This window comes from Dipodomys merriami, unplaced genomic scaffold (genome assembly GCF_024711535.1).
Source record: "Dipodomys merriami isolate MVZ:Mamm:240054 unplaced genomic scaffold, mDipMer1.0.p SCAF_36, whole genome shotgun sequence".
In the NCBI taxonomy this organism is placed as follows: domain Eukaryota; kingdom Metazoa; phylum Chordata; class Mammalia; order Rodentia; family Heteromyidae; genus Dipodomys; species Dipodomys merriami.
This window is the reverse complement of record NW_027205159.1, coordinates 14094335-14111008: the sequence shown is the minus strand read 5'-3', so window position 1 is coordinate 14111008 and position 16674 is coordinate 14094335. Positions and strand designations below refer to the sequence as shown.

The window sequence follows — 16674 nt, the reverse complement described above, 5'->3', positions numbered from 1 at the left end:
AAGAATTATGTTGTGACAGATGCTACATTATGGATGAATCCTAGGGATACTGCTAAATGAAATAAGCTATAAAATCGAATTCGGAAATTCTTACCTAAAAGACCATTAGAGACTGTCACCAATGTAAAAGCAAAGGAGTCTTTATTGCAAGCTCAAGCTTGGTCCTCTTCATACCAGGTAACTGGTGATGCTAAGAGACCCCAGCCCAGCATTATAGTACTTTTTATACACTTTTTTAGGGAAGGCAGGGACTTTGTATACATCATAGCATCTTACAACAAATTATTACATGTCGCGGGAAAATCATAATACAATTCTATAGTATGATTGGCACACTACAAAGCAGAAACAGGTTGTTAGTTAGATCAAAGGGCTGAAGTACTTTAAACTGGTTGGCTTGCACCACAGGGAGTCTCAAGGAGATGCAAGCTAAACTGCAGGGTTCCTTCTTAAACAAACACCACCTGTGGCCTGACTGCAGGGGGTCACCAGGCCCTCCAGCACCTGCCTGCCTGAGATTTTCTCAAGGATTGTTTATGTTCCTAGTGACCAAGAATTGCTTCTTCTGTTCATTCCCAGGCCGGGCTCATGGTCAGCTACATAACTCATACTTCAGAAGATGACAGCTAGCTCAAGATGGACTCACTCAGGCCTCAGGCTCCTCAAATCCAGTCATGAAAAGATCAAATATTGCATAATTCTACTTATATCAGCTACATAGAACAGTCAAATTGATAGAGGCAGGAAGCAAAATCATTCTTGATGGAGACCTTGAAGCAGAGGAGAGTGGAAAATTATTTTAATGAATATAGAATTTTAATCTTGGAGGATCAAAAGAGTGTGGACATTGAACTTGTACAATATTGTAAATATACTTACTACTACTATGCTGTATTCTTAAAATAATATAGATAAGAAAAACTGGGAGAGTAGAAGAAGGAGAATGATGAAGGGGTAAATATAATCAGGGTACATTGTATGCCTATGTGGATATATCAAAATGAAATCCACTTATATAACTAGGTAATGCTAATAAAAAGTGTAAAAAAGATGATAAATTTTGAGTTGTTTGCATTTGACCACAATTACTGAAAAAAAGAAAAAAAAAACAATCACAGGTTTGGAAAACAATTTAAATTGTCAGTAAGCAATAAACCTGGGTTCAAAACTATATCTCACTTATGTGTGTGAAGCTGTTTTTTTAATGTAATGAGAGAAGGCTCAGGGAAATCACCCCTTTTGTACAAAATACATAGTCAATTTGCCGTAATTTGGATGTTATCATACACATTTTAAAAATACCATAGCATATGTAGCATCTGAGACATGCTTCCTCTTTTTCTTAAGCTTAAAAATAGTTTCTAGTTGTACACAATATGCAGGATCTATTCTGATTACAAAACAGTAAAACATTACAGGTGAGGGCTATAGCCCTTCATATACATAGCAAAACATCTCACATGCCTACTCTAATATCCACCCTTCCTTTCTGAATCAATAGAGACACCTGTCCATTTAACTGAACTCCAGGCTAAGTAAAATAATGATAACATTTCCCAATAGTGATAATATTTAGATAACAATACAGAGAAAAATGTTACCTGATAGCTTCTAGAATATTGTCTTAAAGGATAGTCTGCACATGTTCTGTATTTCTTTATTTCCTTCTTTCTGTTCCTTCACCTCACTTCCTGGAACTTGGAAGTGATTACTGGCATTTTAGCCATCACCTTGGGCCAAGACAGTGAGGGCTATATCCTAACGTTGGGGTATGCCTCCATCTTCTTGGAATCTTCATGCCTTTACTGTCTTCCTCTGGGGTTTCAACAGATAAGAGACTAAACCATTACTAGTTGCATTGTTATGATCCATTTGAGTTCTCCTTTCCTTAAGATACCTACAGTGTGAATATGCACTCACAGAAAATACATAGTATTGCTTAGATATATATATATATATATATAATCCTTTAAGTAGTTGTACAAAGGGTCATCACTCAACAAGTCAGTTATTGGTCCTTTTATGATTTTTCTTTCATTTGTTCACCAAAATAACATTACCAGTTATATATTGAACCCACTGTTCTGCTAAGAACTTGCCTCATCTGCAGGTTAGATTCCTAAGTATATGCTCACAGATGCACAAATACGATCTTCAGCCTGAATTCAGCTCAGAATGTACCTTCAGGAGAAATTACTTCCCACATCAAAATACAGGACTATGAAGACAATACAAGCACTCGGGAATGGTGGCTCCTACTCCACCTGGCTTTAGAAATACAGTCCAGTTATTTCTCTGCCCTAGATTTTGCCATGCTGGCTCAAAGCAGAATTGAATCTGCCTTCTGTAAGTAGAAATCAAGTGGCATTCAAGGTAAGTGTGCAAGTTTAAGTCAGAGGGCTTTGCTGCTTCAAAACAGAGATTTAGACATTCAATCTGTCAGCATAGTATTTCATGGGAGACCAGCGCCCTGTGAGTAACAAGTGTAGATGTGCCACTCAGAGGGAGTTAAACCACTTCAGCTGGGTAGTTATGGATAACAGGTGATGGTTGGAATTGGCTCCAACATGGCGGGGATGAATGACTCAGCAAAAATACACACCTTGCTCCCATCAGACTTCAGGTGCTAACGCATTACCTGTTTCTGACTATGGTCTGGGGAGTGTCCCTCTACCTCCCATCCAATCAAAAGTGTTTTCCCCACTTGCGCTCTGAGATGGGACATCCAATAAGGAAACTTCCTACTCATGATCAGAGACTGGGAAACCAATCACGAGATGCCATGCAGCACAAGCCCGCCCCTTGACCAATCAATCCAGGAACAAGCCCTATGGGGCAGAGTCAAAGGGCTCTACATATACCTCAGGGATGTGGGCTTCTTTGGATCTGCTTTTGGCTTCTTCTTTCGCTGAGGGCTCTCTTTCAGTGCTCTCTCTTTTCGCTTTGAAGAAAAGCTGCTTTAGGGGGCAGATGGGAAGGGATGAAAAAAAATCAAAAGAACATGCTTTAAGGGGGAAATGGGAAGGGATGAAAAATAAAAAAAACAACAACAAAAACCTGCTTTAAAAACTTTTTTTCTAATGTATTTATACAGTGATTTTTCCTGTTTTCACTGTTTTTGATGTTGATGTAATTTGGGGAGAGGAAGGGAAAAAGAGAAATTGTTTAAATAGGGTTACAGTGAGATGAGATGTACAAGATGCTAGCTAGGTCGAAAAACAAACTTTACAACTTTTGAAGGGGGGTGAAATGGGGAGGTGGAGGTGAAATGGGGAGGTGGGGAGGTGAAATGGGGAGGTGGGGTGGGGGTGGGGGAGTGTAGTCATGGAGATGGGAGGGCAGAGATTGTAGGGGAAAAACAAAGGAGGAGGCAACAATGCTCATGTCACTGTAACCCCTCTGTATGGAATCTTCACAAGAAAAAACTTTAAAAAAAAAATTCGAGAGCAGAAAAATTTTTAAAGAAAACAAACCGGAGACGTAGACAATAGTGCCGTTCTGAAGATGTTGGAGGGAGGGAAGCCTTGGCCTTCAGGCCATGGGGAGGGTGTGCAGGGGGTCCTGGGCCATGGCGGTGGGGCCAAGCGCTGCCTGGCGATGCCAGAGGGCTGGCAGCAGCCGGAGGGAGGGTGGGGCAGAGTCGCAGGCGCCTGGCCAGTTGCCCCTCCTTGGCGACCCGGCGCCTGGCTGGGCGCCCCCCCCCGCGCGGTGGGATGCCGAGCAGCGGTGGTGGGTTCAGGCCACGCCCACAGCCGCCCCGCCCCGCCCCACCCCGCCCCGCCTCGCCCCGCCTCACTGGCCAGTGGAAGGGCGGCCGGGAGCGGCTCCCTGTATGCCTGGGCCAGTGACCCGCGTCCTCGCTTCCCGGTGGACGCCATTTGCACGGCGCCCACAAACGTTTGGTGTGGGAACGCAAGTTTCAGCATCGCATTGTTCTGCAACAATCCCCTCCGCCTTGGACGCCTCTGAGGCGAGCGGCGGGGACCAAGCGCCGCTGAATGCAGCATCCCAGAGCCTGAGCCCGCGGGGCACAGACACCGTCGCTGGAGCAGGGTGCATACTCACGGCGGCCGGGCCAGGGCTCCCGCTATGCGCCCCCAGCTCTGGGCCCGAGGCCGCCGCGGGCGCTTCAGGCCGACCCCAGACCTCAGCCCGCGGTCTCCAGGTGTGGTGTGCCGGGTCTGTGACTGGAAGTGGGCAGTGTAGATTTCACTAAATGAGGCACTGTGGTTGAAGATGAATCCTAACCAGGCTAATGTCTGCATTTTCTCAATTCTTCTCACTAGAATCTCTAAAGCATTAGGAAAAAACAAAAACAACAAGCACCCAGGTCTAGGCTAGCAAAGGGCCCAGGAGTTCCCAGCTTTTATTTTCATGTATGAAACTAACAATGAAAAAATAATGCAGCAATCCAGTATCTTTAAGGTGTTAAGTTCTGTAGAATGTTGTTGATTTTTTTCCTCTTGTTCTGAGATAGAAGTTGATCTAAAGCCAGAGGACATGCTTTCTTACCAGATAGATCAGATTCGCTGACTCTTGCTTTCTCCAAATGGTCTTATACTCAGGAACCTCGAAGATCTTAATTTTGTGAATTACTCAGTCCAAGAATTAAGAGTTTAAACTAATAGAATCTCTCAACAATTTGCTGAATAATTTTTACTAATTTTTTAAACCAAAGACAATCTATATAACACCTGTGTATATAAATTAAAGCTGGCTCTTAAAAAAAAAAACTGCTTTCAAGCCGGGAGCTGGTGGCTCACGCCTGTAATCCTAGCTACTCAAGAGGCTGAGATCTGAGGATCGCAGTTCAAAGCCAGCCCGGGCAGGAAAGACTGCGAGACTCCTATCTCCAATAAACCAGCAGAAAACCGGAAGTGGCGCTGTAGCTCAAGTGGTAGAGTGCTCGCCTTGAGCTGAAGAGCTGAGGGACAGTGCCCAGGCCCGGAGTTCAAGCCCCACGACCGACAAAAAAAAAAAAAAAAAAAAAACTGCTTTCAATACCTAGATTCACTTTGCTCTCTTTCACTGGTTGGCTACCACACTCTACCTCTCCTTTGCTTTACAGGCAAGGATTAATGACAACATCTCTTGCTTTGCCCTCATTACTTTCTTTACCCTATCTTATTCATGGGGCTTGTCTGAGGCAGAATCTCCACTGATCCCTTTGAAGATTCATTGTGGGTAAAAATTCTCTATAAACTACTGGGTATTAAATTTTTCTTGAAGCTACAGTTTTTCTATATAAAATGGGGGTATAGAAGTACAATAATGACCAACCTTGTAGATAGATAATAGGTGATAGTTCAAAGAAAACAAATACCACTCTGTGAATAGTTTACTACATGCTACAAAGTTCATCATTGCTGTATGCTCTCCATTATACAGAATAAAAATTTAGGCTCGGACAAGTTATTTTGATTAAGATTAAGCCTTGTAAGTAGCAGAGCAACAAGTGAAGTGCTTCAAATCAGAATCTAATGCTACATTGTTTCAATAAGAATGTGTTACCGTTTTTTTTTAAACCTAGAAGAATGTAATGAGCAACCTGTAAGACTTCTTAAAACTGCTTAACTCCTGTAAGAGGGAATAGAAGACTGCCATGCAGGCAGGGTTGACTGTAAAATGTGGGAAGTGTTCTCATGCTCTTCATCTAGAAGGCTAGAAAACATGTTGATCTGCTAGCTGCCTCAAGCAATTCAGAAAGTGTCTTGCATTTTCTAAAACCTAAATCCAAGCTTTCACCTTTTCCTTCTCACCAAGAATTCTCCTTCAGGCCTCTTCCCACCATAGTGTCATGGCAGCTTGGAAATGTTCTGCCTCAGAAATGTGGCATCAAGAGTGTGCCCTGTGGTCAGCCAAGCAGCTAGGATCTGACTGATTCATCTATAGCTGTGAAAATGCTGCAGCCCACTCTGCTCTTTGCTCTGTGCTCAATTTGTGTGCTTAAGTCCACAGCTACATGGCTCCTCTTTCTAGTAGCCATAGGAGCAGAAGTTCAAGGCAGGTTCTTTATATGAAGCAGCCACACACAACTGTTGGTTTCATAACCACCTGCTGAGGTGAATTTGCCTAAGGGAACCAAGGCAATATGTGAATAAGCTGTTTTCACCTCGAAGCTCATAAGCCTCCATTCCAAAGAGGGAGCTGCTGACAAACAATTGTCTGGGAATGGACACTGTAGGAGTTAGAATCTTTTTGTCTCAAAGTGATTGCTTGAAGTAAAGCAATCAAGAGTGGCCATCATCTTACAAAAAGCTATTTTAACTAAAGTATCCCGTTACTAGAATTGTTCTAGGGACTTGAGGCAAGGATTAACTCATAGAGCACAAGCTGAGTAAGATTTTTCTAAAAATTTCTGGCCTGGTTGTCCTAGTTTAGTTGGTTGCTCTGAAACTGTTAACCCCTTTGAAAATAGCCAGCTGAGCTTTCAAAATAGACAATTGAGCAAGACTGTGAACACAACTTCTGATCAAGACAAGTAGTAACTCATTAAGGGTAAAACCTGGGCAGATTCCTACTCAGAGTGCTTGCTTAATTGGCTTCCTGTCAGTAAAATGCCCTTTGACAGAACTAAACTTTGCCATGCAAAGTTCTTTCAAGTCAATGGTCTTTCTTTGGATATTGGGGTACACTATGGGAGTATTCCCAATAATTTGGGGACTTATCCAGGATCCTTGTTACTCAAGGGGATCCTGGGAACCCTTCAGGAGGAGACACATCCTACCTTGTTGAGGTAGCTTAAGCTTGGGTTAAACACCATCCTTTGTGGTTAATGATGAACCCAAGATGGAAAGTTTATCAGCAATGTCAGGAAGGGGCCCAAGGAAGCACCCCAATAAAAAGTAACCTCATGCATTGACCATGAGAAGAAAAATTGGACTAGAGCATAGTATCTTGTTGGTTGTGAATTTTCATGGGCTGAGTGTGTCTTAGGCACAAAGAGAATTTGAGTCTTGACCTGTGTTTTCATTCTCTGGCCCAAGAAAAAAGTGTGGGAGCTGGAGGAAGACATCTTTGACTAATCCCCAGTAAGGGGAATGTTGAATATGAAAGGGGTGCACAAGAAACTTACAATGGGGAGAATTTAGTGCACCAAAAACTGATATCACAAGAGACCTGCTAAAATGGGGAATTGTAGACCTAAAGGAACCCAAGAAAATGGAATGTTGAAAAAGATCTGAGAACACTATTAATGATTTTCATTTTTGAGCTCTATAATGTGCACTTGTCCAAACAAAAACTTGTGTATATGTGCTTGCATGTGTGTGTTAAATCCTATATCAGGAAGGGAGAACTCAAAAAGTCCTACTCACTAAACTCCTTCAGCTGACCCATTTTGACTCTGAGGCCTGGATGGATCCTCTAGCTGATCCACAAATGTATGGCATTGGAACCTGTTTCAGAAGCAGACTTTCAGGGTAGACTGAAAATTGGTTAAAAGCCGGGTGCCAATGGCTTGCACCTATAATCCTGGCTGCTCAGGATCTGAAGGTTGGGGTTCAAAGCAAGCTCAGGCAGGAAAGCTCTTGTGCCCCTTGTCTCCAATTAACCACCAGAAAACTGGAAGTGGTGCTGTGGATCAAGTGGTAGAGCATTTGCCTTGAGCTAAAGAGCTCAGGGACAGCACACAGGCCCAGAGTTCAAGTCCCACAACCAACAACAACAAAAGAAATGCTTGGGTGAAATGGATTAAATATTCTGTCCACCATTACTGTTAAGATTGTGTGGTGCAGAGGCCAGAAAAACAAGTGGTCCACTTCCCACTGTGATGAACCCCAAGGGCATGGAGTGCATGATCTATCATCGGTCAAACACAGCCTGGGGAAACTTGTAAGACCCTGCTGTTGTTGTTCGCAATAGTAAGGATCTACGACAAAAACCCCATCTTCCCAAGGCCAACTATACCACTTGCCTCTCTAGGTTGGGGGAACAACTGGCATTTCTGGGAAACTTATCAGGATGTGTGAAGGCCGATCCTGTGAAGAGATGAGCAGTAAGCACTAACCATAGCCAAGGGAAATGTCTGATGCTATTGTGGAGGAACAGTGTTGGAGACCTTCCTGGCCAACTAGAGAAGAACCTGTGCTTTGGTTCAATTGGCCATCCCTTTCACCCTAGCATTTCACCCACCTGTACATTCTCAAACATTTTATACTAGGTAAGGAGAGACCCCTTCCCTAGAGGGTCATTCATATCTCATATTTACATGGATGCTATTCAGGATGCCCCAAAAGTTTCCAAAAAGTTCAAAGCCAGAAACCAAATAGCAGCTTATGAATCAATTTTATTCTGATGATTACTATAAATAAAAATGTAGTTTGGGGGCTGAAAAGTGTTTAACTAGCATTCATAAAGCCCTGGGTTTTATTCCTCAGCACCACATAAGCAGAAGAGGCTGGAAGTGGCACTGTGGCTCTTTTTAACCCATAAACTAAATGCTCTAGTAGGATGGCATGGAAAAATTAGTTCTAGAAATGTTGTCTAAAAAGGGAAGAGTTTATGTGTTGATTGGAGGCCAAAGCTGCACAAAGTCCTTAGAAGAATTGAACATTGGCAAGTAAGTTAACTAAAACTCAGATGAAGGGCTGGGAAGTTGGCTCAGTGGTAGAGTGCTTGCCTTGCATGCATGAGGACCTGGGTTCGATTCCTCAGCACCATGTAAGCAGAAAAAGCCAGAAGTGGCACTGTGGCTCAAGTGGTAGAGGGCTAGCCTTGAGTTGAAGAGCTGAGTGACAATGTCAAAGCCCAGAGGTCAGGCCTCACAACCTACGAAAAGAAAATATTAAAAACCAGGTGTTGGTGGCTCATGCCTGTAATACTAGCTACTCAGGAGGCTAAGATCTGAGGATCACGGTTCAAAGCCAAGCTGGGCAGGAAAAGTCCATGAGACTCTTATGGCCAATAAACCATTCAGAAAACCAGAAGTGGTGCTGTGGCTCAAGTGGTAGAGAACTAGCCTTGAGCTGAGGGACAGCACCCAGGCCCAGAGTTCAGCCCCAAGACCTACCAAAAAAAAAATGCTACACCTCCCAGGAGGGAGGGAGTCTTGGGGGTTTCTGTTTAGCAGGAAAGCAGGTTTCCCTTCTAGTTGGGAGGGGGATTCTGATCAAATTGATTCAGTTTCATAATGCCCAAATAAGTGTCTAATGTTTCTCAGGTATTGACTTGTGAAAACATCCTGCATGTGGAACTCCAGTCTTAATGACCTTATGGTGACCATGCTTGGCTCCAGGGCCTCAATCCACCCTCTAGTTAATCCTACGGTATGGTTGCAACTTCAGTCTTGAAGTAGACACTCTGTGTATGACTTCCAATTTTGAGTCTAAAAGGACAGAAATTGAGACTGGATAAGCAAGGTAAATACTGTGGTGATTCTGTCCACATTCTAAGTACTGCTATGACTGTGTGGCAGAGAGGCCACACAAGTGGTCCTATTTGTGCTGTCCTGGATGTCAGACCCCATGGGCATGAAATGCATGATAGGTCAGTAAGGCAACTTCGAACACCCTGTTGCTCTTCTCAAAAGCAAGAGTCTATTTCAAAAACCCCTGAAACTGACCAGCTCCATTCTTTCAAGGCCAACTATACCTGGGGAAAATTTGACATTTCAGGGAAACTTACCTGGATGTAGTGAAGGCCAACACTTTGAGATGAGCAATAAGCACTAATCATAGCCAGGAGAAATATCTGGTGGTATTGCAGAAGACCACTGTTGAAGATATTACTGGCCAACTGGAATGGAATCTGTGCTTTGGTTCAATTGGCCAACCTACACCTGACCATTCTCAAACACCTTAAATTAGGTAAGGAGAGACTTCATACTAAGTCATTCAAGAATCATATTTACAAATATGCTATCTGGAGCCCCTAAAAATTTCCCAAAGAGCTTAAAGCTAGAAACCAGAAATAGCAGTTCAAATTAGTTTTATTCTGTTGATCTCCACAATCGATTATTCCAATATGTGCTTTTATTTATCAGCAGGGTTTGTTAATTGGAAATGCCAACAAGGGGGGGGGAAACTAGGAGCCACTGGTAGGATTGAATGGGAGAAATTAGCTCTAAGTATAATACTTGAAAGGGAATCTGTGTGGTGGTTGGAGGTCAATGCTATAGAAAGACTTCCAAGGATTGAATACTGGCAAACAAGTTACCTAAAAACTTAGATGAAGCTGAGTATAATCCTAGATGCTCAAGTGGCTGAGTTTGAGGATCTGTGTTTAATGTCAACCAGGCAGGTAAAATGAGACTTTCCAACTAACCTGCAAAAAGATAAACTACTGGAGTTGTGGCTAACGTGGTAGCCTTGAGCAAAAAAAGAGATGAGATCAAACCCAGGACCAGCCTACAGTCCGTTTAAAAAAAAAAAAAAAGGTTTGTGTGTCTCTGTGGTGGCAGATCCCTTTACTAGCTTGATGATGGAACAAGCATTTTAAAAATGAGTCATGGTGTCAATATTTACCTCTCTAGTAATTGTTTTCAGAGCAATGTGTGCATGGGTGCTTTATCTCTTGTATAAGAGGTTTTGTTCCGTGACTGAATCTGCCTTAACCAAACACTCTTTAATCAAAATATCCTTTGGATACTGCTGAATAGGAAAGTCAGTGCTTTAGGTTGGAAGAAAAAGTGAAATAAGATGGGAGAATTGTAGAAGTTAAGTCTTGAAGTGCTTGACTGATATAAGCACTGCCCTTGTAAAGGTAGTCACAACCTTACCAATGCTATTTTAGAGAAGTGCTAGGGGTTGGAGGCATGGCTCTAGTGGTAGAACACCAGCTGGGTAAAAGTTGGTTATTTTTCTTTTAACATGGCCAGATGTTCTGGGGGTTGATGATTACAGCTTTTGACTAGTTTGAAAGGGGTCAAAAGTTAGAGCTATCATGAAAGATGATCCCAAAGTTCAAATTCGGAGGAGCCAGTGGTGGGCTGTCCATCCAGTGTGCTTATTCAACTTGGGCATGCAACAGACAGCAAGGCAAAGTTTACTTCTGCAAAAGGCATTCTGAGTTGGTGTTCTCAGCATCCCTTAATTTCCTTAGGTATTTCCAACACAAGTCTTCCATACCATTCATGAGGGATCCTAGGAGTCCCTCAAGAGGAAAGACACCCTGCCATCCTGTGTGGCAGTCTCGTGCATGGGCTAAAGCTGCCATCTTTGAAGCTGACAATGGACCTGAGATGTAAAATTAATCTGCAACACCAGGAAGGGGTCCAAACAGGCACCCTGAGAAGCTAGCAACCTCATGCATTGGCCTCGGTAGAAAAAAATGAAACTATGAATACTGCTTTGGTAGTTGTGTTTTGCAGGGGCTGTGTGTGAGAGAATTGTCTTAGGTTCAGACTCTTAAATTCTTTGTGATTAAGAGTCTTAATCTGCGACTTCATTTGTCCAGCTGGGGAAGAATGAATTGTTGGAGATGGAGTGATCTCTGAGAAAAATCTCTAGTAAGGGAGTTAAGAAAAGGGGTGAACAAGAGGTGAAATGAACCCCAAGTTAACTATTCAAATGTTTTTTCTTTCTTGCGATTGTTTCTAACATATTTATAAGATCATTTCTTTGCTTTGTATGTTCCTCCCCCACGGTATAACCCCTGCTTACACTGTATTTGATGTTGGTATAACTTGTGGAGGGGAAGGGCAAACATAAGTCATTTAAATAGGGATACAGGTGGACCCATTACAACAATGAGATGTACAAGTCGTTATGTCGAAAAACGAACCTTACAACTTTTTTTGTGGGGGAGGAGGGAGATGGGAGGGGATTGGGAAGAGGAAACAAAGGAGCAGGTAACAATGCTTGATAAGAAATATACTCATTACCTTGCCCATGTAATTGTAACCCCTCTGTATGGTATTTTCACAATAAAAAAAAAGCAGTCTGAAGTGCAGAGTGCACCAAAAAAAAAAAAAAAAAAATACTCCCATTTCAGCATGTCTCTGTAATTTGAGAATTCTAAACTTAGGAAGCCCAAGAAAATTGGAGCTAAGAAGGCTCCCTCAGACATTCTTTATATTGTTGTCTTTAAGGGAGAATGTGGGGAAAGATATGCAAACATGTTTTAAGGCTGATTTTTATTTTTGAGCTCTATATTTAATGTGGGCTAGTCAAATCTTGTATATCCCTGTCTCTGTAAATATCTGCAGAAGGATCTGTTACAGGCATTCAGTAATTAACTGACTTAATAGCAAAAGATTCTTGAAATTTGGTTATTTACAATATTCCAGGTTTAACAAGTTATTATTGCTATTAGATTAAAAAAAACTTCATATAGGATTACTTTTTTTCCTGGATATTTAAAAGAATGTTATGTAAGTTTGAAAGTTTTATAAAAGGAAAAACAAGCAAGTAGAGGAAACATGGGAATGATGAGTACATGTTTTTGGAATAGTTCTATAATAAGTCAGTCAAGATTGTTTCAAGGGCTTTGAAGGTAGCTCAATGGTAGAGTGCTTGCCTTGCATGCATGAGGCCTTGGGTTCAATTCCTCAGCACCACACAAGCAGAAAAAAGCCAGAAGTGGTGTTGGGGCTTAAGTAGTAGAGCACTAACCTTGAGCTGAAGAGCTGAGGGGCAGTATCCAGGCCCGGAATTCAGGCCCCATTACTGACGACAAAAAAAAAAAAAGTTTCAAACAGCTTTGGGTGAGGAAAATGGGGTGGGGCGAGGGATGATTTAACATCTAACAATGGTGTAAAACTAACAAAATTTTTAATGGGAGGGCTGTTGTCAGACCTTATCAAGCATGAATGTCAGAACTTAGAATGCCAGAACAAGGTCAGCCAGGATATGTCATAACCTTCCTTTTTATCTGTATGTTTTTTTTTGTTTTTTTATTGCAAAAATGATGTTCAGGAGGGTTAAAGTTACATGAACAAGATAATGAGTACACTTACTATTATAAAGATAAACTCTGTTTATACCCTGGATCTTCCAGGGTAATTGAAAAGGTGGGAATCACATGACCTCAGTTGAGCCAGGCCACTACTTAATCAGTCAGCTCAAATCTACAAACTATTAATGAGCAAAGTTGGATCATCAAAGGAAAAAATACAATCCAAAAGCAACTTTAAGTCCTAGAAAGGTGTCTGGTATTGCAGAGGACCAGTATTGGAGACCTTACTGGCCAACTGGGTTGGAAACTGCACTTTGGTTCAACATACATCCATTTTACTCAAGATATTTGAGAATAGCCAGGTTGAGAAAATGGCTAACATCCAGTAAGGAGTGAGATTCATCCCCAGAGAGTCTTCCAACTGTCATATTTGTGTAGATGCTATTGGGGTCTCCCAAAGAGTTCCAAATCAAAACCTGCTATTTGATTTCTAGCTTTAAACTGGTAATACCTATAAAATGTAGATTGGGTTAGATCCATTAGTTGATTGGATTAGATTTATTATCAGCAGAGCCTTGGTAATTATGCTAGACACCATCAAGGTAATAACAGAACATCTAAGTGCCACTAGTAGGACGACATTGAAAGACTAGCTCTAGGTATATAGGCTGGAAAGGGAATTATCTCTGTGGTGATTAGAAACTAGTGCTGCACAAAGACCTTACATAGATTGAAGGCTGGCAAAAGGTTTACCATTTACTAGCTTGTTGAGGAAGACAAAGGAATGGTGCTGTCCAAATTTGCCTCTAGCACTTGTTTTCATAGCAATGCCTCTGTTGGTGGCTGTAAGAATGAGGGCAAAACAAAGCCCCATTTCTTAAATATTCTCCCTTTGGATACTGCTGAATGGGAAAGTCTGTTAAAGCTGACTAGGTTTGAAAAAAGATAAAACTAGGCAGGACTGTTGGAGTTAGAATCTTTTCTACCGAAGTGTTTGACATAAGCACTGCCTTTTAAAGGATAGATGCTATCTTACAAGAAGCTAAGATGCTTTTCTGACAAACTTTGACCAGATATCCTGATTTTATCTAGTTTGAAAGTTTATCTGAGCAAGAAAGATTATGATCCCAAAGTTCTGATGAGTGAGAGACATGGTGGACTGCCTGCTGAGCATGCTTGCTTGGCTTCCTGTCAGTATCAGATTCTTCTGCAGAAGTAAATTATGCCTTGCTAGGTTCCTTTCGAGTTGGGATATCAGGTGTCACATAGGAGAAAACATCAAGATATTTCCAACAACTGCTCTGATGAACTTAAACTCCTTATTTGGGATAGATTTGGAAAAGCACAATTTAAAACTGTATATTATTTATACAAAGGCATTTTACTTTTACTTCCATGTATACAAGGTGTACTTTTAACAGAATTTCATCACTCTTCCCCTTTTTATGGGCACCTTTATGGAACATACTTCAATCATCTTCATCTCCATCACTCTCACCTTTCCTGTTCCCCATTGGCTGGTTATTGCTCCAGTCTGTGGGTTCTTGTTTGCCTTGTATATCTTTGGCATAAGTTATTGTAAGCAAAAATACTTACAGAAAATAGACTAAAGACTGTGCTAACAAGATTAAAAAGTCTTAGAATGGAAGAAACATTATGTTAACTCGAATATGCCTATCTTCAAATTTTTCTGTTTTCATTCTTTACCATGAGGAGGCTGCTTTCAAATCTGAAGTGTTTATTATTATTTTCTGTTTAACTATTGAATCATAAGCATCTCCCATTACTTATTCTGAAAACGTAGGCACCCATTGGTGGTGAGCCTGCCTGTTAGTGAGCAAGGGTAGTTTTCATTTTATTGGAGCTTTGGTTCTGGTTATCAGTTTATCTGCTTCTCCCTCTGCAACCCGCTTTTTGCTCTGCAGTCTTTCCTGGAATAAAGCTGAGCAGTGGCAGAGCAAGTAGTCAAATGCTATGTTCACTCAGTGTGCTAGTCAACAATCTGCAAAGTAGGTATGTGCTCACAGTCATCCATTGAGGCATGGTGAGGAACTATTATGTAAGTTATACATACACACCAGGAAGTAATCTGTCTTTAGCAGTGATGTCATGAATACAAGATTTTGAAAACATTTTGGGGACTTCTCTACAATTAGGCTGGAGTTAATTTTGTGTTGCTATTACAAATACTTGATAGTCACCTTAGAAAGGCTTATTTTGGCTCAAAAATTTTGTGGTTCCAATCAATAATTGGGCAGACCTACTGTGGTAAGGCCTCCTATGTGGAGGATGGGGATGACATGATGGGTGTATGGTGTAGGAAATCTATTCACCTCATGGTCAAGAAAAATCTGGGGTCCTATTTTTCACTTCAAGGACACACCCTACATAACCAGAAGACCTCCCATGACACACCCTAAATAACCAGAAGACCTCCCACTAGGTCTTACATTCTCATTTGCACCATCTCCAAGAAGCTAAGGGCTGAGTCTTTAAAACACAGGCATTAGGTGGACACTTAAGATCCAGCCTATAGCATTACTTTATGAACAGTAATGTGCATATAAATTATTTGGGAGTTTTAAATGTAGCTTCAGATTCAATGGGGCTGGAGCTGCCGAGAATTTTTGAGTTTCTAATAGGTTCTATATTAACACATGTTTGGGTTTTTGGATTACTATTTGAGTAACACTGCTCTTTGTACTGCATTTGTGCCATAAGCTTCAAGTTTTCGGTTAGTATCTTAACATTGGAGGAATGAGAACAAGCAAAAGAAGATACATAGCTATTAGGCCCCTAAAAGCCACAGAAGATAGGCACAGGTTTATTTGGAAGAAAAGTCTACAGAGTTAGCCCTGGCTGGTCAATTGAATAAACTATTTTTTAAGATACTGGTCAGCGTCTGTGATTTTGTCCAGGGGTCAGTCCACTTCATCTGGAGGCCCCAGTGAGATCCTATTCTTGCCTGAACAGGATGACCCCTGTCACGACCTGACTCCTGTGTCAGGGGACAGGCCACATGGGCGCACCTACTGGAAGGCCTCTGAGGGACACTCCTCAGCCCCAGGTGCCCTTGCTCTGTGGAACCCCTGAAATGGACTCTGGAGTTTGTTCTACCAGTAGGCTTCTGCCTGTCATCATCATGTAAAAACATAAATCAGTTGTTTTAAACTCCCAAGCAAAGTCATCAAGTTTTGGTGTTAGCAAAAACTTGAAAATTAACTTCAAAATAATGCAATAATGCAATAATCCTTTACATTTTTGATAAATCAGATATCCTGATTGCAATGAACAGCTTAATGCATTAAAACACCAGATTTTTGGTTTTCTGTAATATCTGAGTTACTATTCACTGGCAGAAATTTCTTCCTGTTGTCTGGCCTCAGTCCCTCCTGCAGTTAGAAATGTACTCTCTCCCCTTTTCCCTGGGAGAAGAATAGCCATGGGTACAAAACTGTGAAATCAGAAAACAAAATTATTGATAAAGGGCAAAAACCTCCTGGTAAAGAAAAACCCCAGACAAAGGCTGACCAGTAGTCAGCTTTTGTCCCTTCCCCATCCTTGACTAAAAGCAAAAGAACATCACTCCCTCACTCAAGTTTACCAAACTGGCAGCTTTGCAAAAGGCTATTGAAAACCTAAGGCTTATCACCAGCTGTATTAAATTGCTGTGTTAGGAGCTTATAATAAAAATAATTTCTAAAATAGTGTCAATAGCTTTGATAGTATTGATCATGCTGACCAAGTCAAGATTGTTTTGCCTATGCTCCTGTGAGTCAAGGCTATGTTTCTGCCATGTTTTGCTTCTGTAACCTTGTTTGCTTGCCTTGGTAACAAGGC

The 16674-nt window shown here is 41.6% G+C and overlaps 1 long non-coding RNA gene across 1 annotated transcript; it reads right to left on the bottom strand.

Moving 5' to 3' along the window:
* Window positions 1–204: 204 nt before the first annotated feature.
* On the bottom strand, window positions 205–2911 carry LOC138804221 (uncharacterized). Its single transcript, XR_011365206.1, has 3 exons — window positions 2862–2911; window positions 1602–1815; window positions 205–770 (listed from the first exon to the last, which is right to left on the bottom strand). It is a non-coding gene; the product is annotated as an uncharacterized lncRNA (long non-coding RNA).
* Between the last annotated feature and the right edge of the window lie 13763 nt (window positions 2912–16674).